The sequence below is a fragment of the Aythya ferina genome (genome assembly GCF_964211825.1).
Source record: "Aythya ferina genome assembly, chromosome: 18".
Lineage (NCBI taxonomy): Eukaryota > Metazoa > Chordata > Aves > Anseriformes > Anatidae > Aythya > Aythya ferina.
Window position 1 is genome coordinate 326451 of NC_140317.1, and position 9032 is coordinate 335482.

A 9032-nucleotide genomic window follows, 5' to 3' on the forward strand; every position below is an offset into this window, starting at 1 on the left:
GATACATCTTCCACTACACCAGGGTGCTCAAAATCCCATCTAACCTGGCTTTAAACACTTCCAGAGACAGGGCATCCACAATGTCTCTTGGAAAGCTGTTCCAGTGCCTCACCACCCTTAAAGGCACTCACATGATTAAGTAAGTCACTAAATGATTCACTGCCATTGTCACTCATTGATCCATGGAACTTCCACTCATCTGGATTTAGTGCATATGAGAAGATACATTGCACCAGTGTGAGGAAAATGTCCCCATCACTGTTTTAAGAAGTGATTCCCAATATAAATTGGCAGATCAAAGCCTGGGGAACCTGCAACAATTTATCAGAATAGTCTGCCAGTGCTAGGACTGATGGGGCCTTACAGGAACAAAAGGTTGGGGAATGAGGGAGATATGGGAGACAGAGGAGAAAAGGGAAACAAACAAACAAACAAACAAACATATGGCATTAGAGCCCCAATTTGAGAGACATATTTTGCTTTTCAGCTGTGCACGTGCCACTGAATATATTGCAAAGCAGGCATAAAAATAATGCAAAATCTTACTGTATTTATATTCCCTGTGTATAGTCAAAAAAAAAAAAAAAAAAAAAAAAAAGGAAACACAACCCCAACTGCATGCACAGTACAAGCTAAAATTAACAGCTTGGCTGCTATTTCCTGTCACCTTGTATTTGATTCCCATGGGAAAGGAATTCACAGGTGGCTCTGCGCTGTTTCGCACATCCCTGAATTAGAGATAATGAGGAAACAAGCAGTAGAAACAAAAACTTGAGCAAGATTGAGATAAAGTTAATTGGTTACAGTGTTAAGGATGAGCTTTGGGCAGTGGCCAATTGCTGGCTGGCTCGAGGAGCGTGTCTGAGGGTCTCTAACTAAAATTGTATGACAGATTCGGGCGTGTAGACAGCACTTGGGGCTCCAGGGAAAGTGCATGTAGCAGTAAAAAAGGGCAATAAATGTCTCCTTTTCAAGAGCCATCAGGAGTGCACGTCTTGTATCCCTTCAACGGTAACCCCGACGTGATAGGGGAGGAGCAGCGCTGTACAAGCGTCTGAAGGGAGCTATCTTATTACTATAATGTCTTGTAGGGAGCTGTCTTAAACCAATCAGGAAGCGTTCCTCTGAAAAGGTTGTGTAACCGATAGCCCAGCTGAAGTGCCTCTACACCAATGCATGCAGCACAGAAAAGAGAGAAGAGGGTGTGGTATACTACATGCCTTGCGGTTGTGTTCTACTACAGGCCACCTGATCAAGAGGAGCCTGCTTGTAAGGCCATCTTGCTTTAGCTACAAGGAGTGTCATGCTCACAGGCTTTCATCACAATGGGGGATTTCAACCTCCTGGGTGCCTGCTGGGAAAGCTACATAGCAGGCTGTAAGCAATTCAAGAGACTCCTGGATTCAAGGGTAACTTCCCAGTCAAGGTATCAGACAATCCAATCAGAGGAGCAACGTTACTGGGCCTGGTGCCCACCAATGCAGACGAACTCATTAAAGAGGTTAAGACTGGAGTCAGTCTGGGCTGCAGTGACCACACCCTGGTTGAGTGGTGCTCCATGATCTTGCTGGGCACAGAGGTGAGACTGTCCGGCCTATAATTCCCTGGGTCTTCCCTTTTACACTTTTTAAAAATGTGGGTTATGTTTCCCTTATTCCAGTCAGTGGGAACTCCACTGGACTGACACAACTTCTCAAATCTGATGGATTGTAGCTTAGTAGCTACATCCACTAGTTCACTCAGGACCCGTGGATGCATCTCATCAGATCCCATGGACTTGTGCACCTTTAGGTTCCTTAGTTGGTCTCAAATCTGATCTTCTCCTACAGCGGGCAGTTCAGCATTCTTCCAGTCCCTGACTTTGCCTTCTGCGCCCTGGGCTATGTGGCTGGAGCTCCTGTTGGTGAAGACTGAGGCAAAAAGTTCATGGAGTACCTCAGCCTTCTCCATATCCTGGGTGACCAGATCTTCCATTTCCTTCCAGAGAGGGCCCACAGTTTCTCTAGCCTTCCTTTTATCGCTGACATACCTATAGAAGCCTTTCTTCTTGCCCCTGATATCTCTAGCCAAATTTAGTTCTAAAAGGGTTTTGGCTTTCCTAACCTAATTCCTGGCTGCCCAGGCGATATCTCTGTATCCCACCCACGATATCTCTGCTTTCTTCCACCCTATGTAGGCATCCTTTTTCTGCTTGAGTTTGGTCAGGAGCTCCATGTTCATCCATTGACCTAGAGGGCGAAAGCTCCTTCTCATCTCTCCTGCCTGTCATAGAACCATAGAATCGTAGTATGACTTGTGTTGGAAGGGACCTTAAAGACCATCTAATTCCAGTCCCTCTTTGTTGGGATGCATCTCTCCTGAGTTTGGAGGAGGTTATCCTTGAATATTAAAAAAAAAGACAAGGACTTTTTTATTTTATTTATTTTATTTTATTTTATTTTATTTTATTTTATTTTATTTTATTTTATTTTATTATTTTAATTTTTTAAGATGGAGAGGCCAGAGCTGCATGTAGCATTCAAGATAGATAAGCACTTTGGATTCACAAACAGACATACAGATGTTTCCTGGATTATTAGCATGTGTTCTTCTTTCGCATGTGTTGTGCAAATTCCAAGTTTTGAGAAGTTTTTCTAGCGGCCACAAAATATTGGGTTCCCTTGTCCACTCTGCTGTGTGAGGTGGTTACTCAACATATCCAATATGTGCATGTACATTAGTCATGTTAAAAGTGTAAATTCCATAGATCCCCAAAGTTCTTTCACTCCTAGTCATTGGGCTTCTCTTTCTACCATATTTTTCCAGTTCATGCTCAGTGCTAACCTCTTCTTTCTCTTACCCCATGAGATTAATCAGACTGTAAAGAAAGATAATGCAAGGTTCTTAAGTTTCACATCTAAGAGCTTAAATTTTGTCTCACAAACCTTTCTCTGGCCTTCCTTATGTCATCAGCACTCAGAGATCATAAAAAAACACCTGCTGTTCATCAGGTACTGACAAAAAGTAGAGCGAATGGCCTCAAGTTGCTCCAGGGGATGTTTAGGTTGGAAATTAGGAGACATTTATTCTCATAAACAGTAGTCAGGCTTTGGAATGGGTTGCCCAGGAGGGTGGTGAAGTCATTATCCCTAAGGGTGTTTAAGGTAGGGTTGGACCTGTTACTTAGGGACCTGGTTTAGTGGGTGATACTGGTTGGTAGGGTGTTGGTTGGACCAGATGATCTTGGAGGTCTTTTCCAACTTTAATGATTCTATGATACCATGATTCTATGAAAATGCCTTGTTTGCATTAATACCTAAAGCATGAAACCAAAGTGTACTTACTGCTACAACAACACCAGTTAGAATCATAGAAGAATCATAGAATCATAGAATGATAAAATCATTAGGACTTGGACAATGGAATAGAGTGCACCCTCAGCAAGTTTGCTGATGACACAAGGCCTGGAGGAGTAGCTGGTATCCCAGAGGGCTGTGCTGCCATTCAGAGAGACCTTGACAGACTGGAGAATTGGTCTGAGAGGTTCAACAAGGGCAAGTGCAGGGTCCTGCACCTAGGGAGGAATAAACCCAAGCACAACTATAGGCTTGGGGGTGACCTGCTGGACAGCAGCTCTGCAGAGTGGGACCTGGCAGTCCTGGTGGACAGCAGGCTGACCAGGAGGGCAGCAATGTGCCCTTGTGGCCAAAAAGGCCAAACAGATGTTGGGTTGCATTTGAGTGCTGCTAGCAGCTCAAAGGAGGTGATCATCTTTCTCTGCTCGGCTCTGGTGAGGCCATGCATGGAGCATTGTGTCCAATTCTAGGCTCCCCAATGCAAGAGGGACATAGAACTACTGGAGTGAGTTCGGAGGAGGGCTCCTAGGATGATTAGAGGACTGGAGCACCTGTCACACAAGTACAGGCTGAGAGAACTGGGCCTGTTTAGCCTGGAGAAGAGGAGACCGAGGGGAGATCTCATTAATGTATATATAAATACCTGAAAGGAGGGTGTTTAGAGGATGAAGCCAGTCTCTTTTCAGTCATACCCAGCAACAGGACAAGAGGCAACAGGCACAAACTTAAGCACGGGAGGTTCTGGCTAAATATGAAAGGGCACTACTTTACTGAGACAGTGACAGAGCACTACAACAGATTGCCCAAAGAGAATGTACAGTCCCCTTCTCTGAAGATATTCAAAACCTGCCTGGATGCCATCCTGTGCAAGGTGTTCTAGGTGATCCTGCTCTGCGGGTGGGGGTTGGACTAGATGATCTTCAGAGGTCCTTTCCAACACCACCCATTCTGTGCTGCTGTGATTCTGTGATTCTGTGATTCTGTGAACTGTTTCCACCTGAACTCTGTGGGGTTTCTTCTGCTCCCCATCCCAGGCTTCCAGGTCTGAAGGCAGAGTACTCTGAGGATAAGTGGTCTGGCTAGTAAAGACAGATGTAAATAAGACATTAAGAAAGTCAGTCTTTTCCTTGTCCTTAGTAGTCATATTCTACCCCGTGTCCACTAAAGGATGGAGATTCTCCTTGTCCCTCCTCTTGCCATTAATATTTTTATAAAAAAATTTTTTGTTATCCTTAATCATAGTGGTTAGGTCAACACCAGCTGCACTAATCTACCTCTTCCTATCAGTGAGAATCACCAAATGTGAAAGGAAAATCTTAGTGCAAGGAAATATGTAGTCATCATTTGGTGGGTAGATTAACCTTTTCTCATATTTCTGGTTCAGTTGCTCTGTCCACAATAAACAAGCATGAGAAACTTCACTCAGAGAAGCATTTCACAATTAGTCAGAAGTAGTGACTGCACCTCCAGCTATTTTCTGTTGGAGATCTGGGTTTTTATTTTGGGTTGAATGACTATTTCTTAACTGTGAAGTCAAACATTCACTTTATGTTTAATTTTCTTCCTCCTCAGCAGGACCCTGTTCCCTCAAATGATCATTTGCTGTGTTCTCAGTTGTACTTGTCTTAGTGTCTGAGCAATAGCCAAACTCTTCTCAGCTCCACAGAAACAAGATAACTTGGCAATTTCTCTAGAAAAGGATCAGGACATCACAGCTAAACATGTATCAACATTATGCTACTATGCTGTGAAAACGGGTGGATTTACCATTAAAATAAGGTGAGTAATCCTTCTGTTCCATTTTGCACTTCCCAGTTATTAGCAGAAATTCTTCATTGATTTTGGATACTAGACTTTAAAAATGTGGAAGAAGCACAATTGAAAGGAGTGAGACAAAGGCTAAAGAAACACCTGTGAACTATAAAGAAATTTTGAAAGAATTATTTGAAAGAATTCAAATATTCAAGAATATTTGAAAGATATATTTTAAACTACAAAGCGGAAGAAAGCTATATCTGAACTATTTTCAAATACCTAAAATGTACTGCCTAGGGGATAGAACTAAACTGTTCTCCATTTCTCTTGTAGTAGACAATGTACTAGAATTACTAAGGAGATTTACAGGGCAAGAAATTTCTGCTAAGAATAGTTAAGTATCAAGGATAAATTGCCACAGAAATTTTAGAATGCCTGTCTTTGGAGGCTTTAAAAAACAGATTAATGAAACATCTGTGAAAAAGCAATGTAGCTTTAGTTTATCCTGTCTGGAGGGAAAGAAGGATTAGTTGACCCTTTAAATAGGTCACAATTTCTACTAATCCAGTGCTGTTTTTTTTTTTTTTTTTTTTTTTTTTTTTTTTTTTTTTTTCTGGTAATGAGAACAAGGATTCTCCATTGATATTTATGAACTCCCCACAACCAACCCCCAGGGAAATCACATATTTCATATTTTCTATTTAATTTCTCCAGTACATATAGGGGCCTACAAGAAAGCAAAAGCAGAAGAGAGACTATTAGAGAGTGTAGTAATAGTACAAGAGGCTTTAAACTGAAAGAGGATAGATTTAGATTAGATATTAAGAATAAATTTATTCTTCATGGTGATTGTGGTGAGGCAATAGAACAGGTTGCCCAGAGAAGTTATGGATGCCCCATCCCTGGAAGTGTTTAAGGCCAGGTTAAATGGACTTTGAGCAACCTGGTCCTGTGGAAGGTGTCCTCATGAAAGGGATTGGAACTAGATGATCTTTAAGGTCCTTTCTAACCCAAACCATTCTATGATTCTATGATTCTCCATATCTGCCTCACTGTCTATACCCAAGATGTAATGCATATAAAAATATGATGATATAAAAAAATATATTGAGAGATGAGTTTACAAAAAGGTATTATCTATGTGCCTCACTTAGCAATATTTTATTCTATTTAAACTCCTTAATAATACTAACTTAGTATTATTCATAATAATACTAGTTCATAAGTGAGGATAAAAATGAGGAACTACAGGCTGGCCAGTCTCACCTCTGTGCCCAGCAAGGTCATGGAGCAGATTCTCCTGTGAATTAGGCTCAGGCACATGGAAAATAAGGAGATGACTGGTGACAGCCAACACGGCTTCACAAAGGGCAGATCATGCTTGACAAATCTGCTGGACATCTAGTAGGGGGTTAAAGCATTGGTGGACCTTTCTGGAAGAGCAACCAACATCATCCACCTGGGCTTGTGCAAGGCATTTGACTCTGCTCCGCATGACATCCTTGTCTCTATATTAGAGAGACATGGATTTGATGGATGGACCTCTCAGTGGGTAAGGAACTGGCTGGATGAGCTCACTCAGCGATTTGCGGTCAATGGCTCAGTGTCCAGTGGAGATCAGTAATGAGTGGTGTTCCTCAGAGGTCAGTGTTGGGACTGGCAATGTTTAACATTTGTGTAGGTGACATGGACAGTGGGATCATGTGCATCCTCAGCAAGTTTGCCAATGACACCGAGCTGTATTGTGCAGTCAGCAAATAGAAGGGAAGGAATGTCATCCAGAATGACAGGCTTGAGGACAGGTGGGCCTGTGCGAACTTGATGAAGTTCAACAAGGCCAAACCCAAGGGGGTCCTGCACCTGGGTCAGGGCAATCCCAGCACAAATGCAGGCTGGGTGGAGAATGGATTGAAAGCAGCCCTGAGGAGAAGGACCTGAAGGTGCGGGTCGATGAGAAGCTCAACATGAGCTAGCAATGTGCAGTTGTATCCCAGAAAGCCAACTGTATCCTGGGCTGCATCAAAAGTATCATGGCCAGCAGGTCAAGTTTGTTTTGTTTTGTTGTTCTTTTTTTAAAAAAATATTGTTTGTTTTTGTGTTGTTTTTTTTTTGTTGTTGTTTATTTTCTGAAATATGAACTCACAGAGGTGCAACTAACGTTGCTTATTGGCTCAGCTCTGGCCAGTGGTGGATCCCTTTGGATTTGGCTGGAACTGGCCCTTATCTAACATGGGGTAGCTTCTGGACTCCTCAAAGAGGCCACTCCTGCAGCTCCTCGCTACCAGAACCATGTCACATAAACAAAATAAAGTTAGTGAATAAAATTGACATTTCTATACAAAAATGTCCCTAAAGTAAGAAAGAGTTTAAAAGAATTCTGAGACTGCAAAGTCTTAGCAGTTAGGAGACTTTTGCCTTATTTTAGACATTTGCCCTGGAGACAGCCCACCTAGAGCTAACTTCCCATATTCCCTTTGTACGGTAATGTAGAAGGAGAGTGTCTGTTCTTTTAAGTGTACCTAGACAAGGACCTCATTCCTTGGCAATAAGGGATAATAAGAAAGGAGATGGTGATGGTAAACAAATCACAGTTTGTTTATCGCACTAACTTATGAAAGCATATGAGTATGTAGGAAAGTTTATTCCAGCAGGGTTATCTGTCTGGAGACTTCCAAAGTGGGAGACAATTACAAGAAGCAGTCCTCCCAGTCACACTAATTATTTACTAATTTTAACTCCTAACAAGTTATAGGTGCTACTTCCATGAAAGTTGAACCTGGTAAGATTGTGAACCAAGATATGTGGCCCCATACTGGGAGGTTGCAGAAACCGGCGAGCTCTGAAAACTCATCGTGTGTGCAGGGGAAGGGGGAACAAAGAGATAGGTAGAAAAAGTATAAAGGGCTAGTCACATGTAAAAATGGGCCTGTCATAATGCTTGGCTGCCTGAGCCCTGTGCCTGATCACCCCAGTCTGTCCTATCTTTTTACTAATTTTACTCATTAAATCTTTTTGTAACTTTCTCTCTGTGTATTCACTCTCTCTCTCCACAACTGTGTGTGTGTGTGTTGCGAGGCAGGCCCAGGATCTGGGTAGTGATGCTGGACAGACAGAAGGACAATGCCAGGTATTTGGAGCATCCACAAATACATGTGTGCTTGGAAACATGTAAAGTGCTGTGTGTCTGTGCCTTCACTAGGGAACTTCTATCTCTACTGGTCAGAAAGGAGGAAGGGGTTTCTGCTGTCTGTGTCTGTTTTACATGAGTCCTGTATGTAAGTGCTGCTGAAGGCAGCCCTTGGCTGGGGCAGCCTGTGGGACCAGTTATATCAACATCTTGTCTCTGTGTTTCTGGGATATGTGCTCAGCTTTGCTATCAGTTGAACCTGCAAAAGGAAAAGTTGCATCCATGTCCCCAAGCCTCGGCAGAGTCTCTGTAACCTCAGGCACTGGGCTGGATCCCAGTGGTGGGACAGGAGAGGTCCTGGACCAGACTGGCTGGAGGAGCTGCATCACTCTTTACCTCACTTAATGCCCTTCTTAATCAATGGGAAGAAATAGGTGCCTGTAGCCTGTGGTTTATCTGATGTAAACTTTAGGATTACATGAATTGCATCATTGATGTGTCTGTTTCTCTCATTAACTTCTGCTGTACTCTAGGTAAACAACACAGCTGTAGCTCTATTTATCTGTGCCTCTGAATTTTACTTAGAAGTCACACCCATGACACTTAACTGGGTCAAATGATCTGAAATAAAATGACTACAGTATTTCATGGTACAAAAGCCTAACCGACATTCTTTCCAGTCTGGTTGCCTTCTATGATGGAGTGACTGTATATGTTGATAAGGGAAGACTGACTGATGTCATCTACTTGGACTTCTGTAAGGCTTTTGACAGTCCCACATAACATCCTAATCTCTAAATTGGAAAAATATGCAT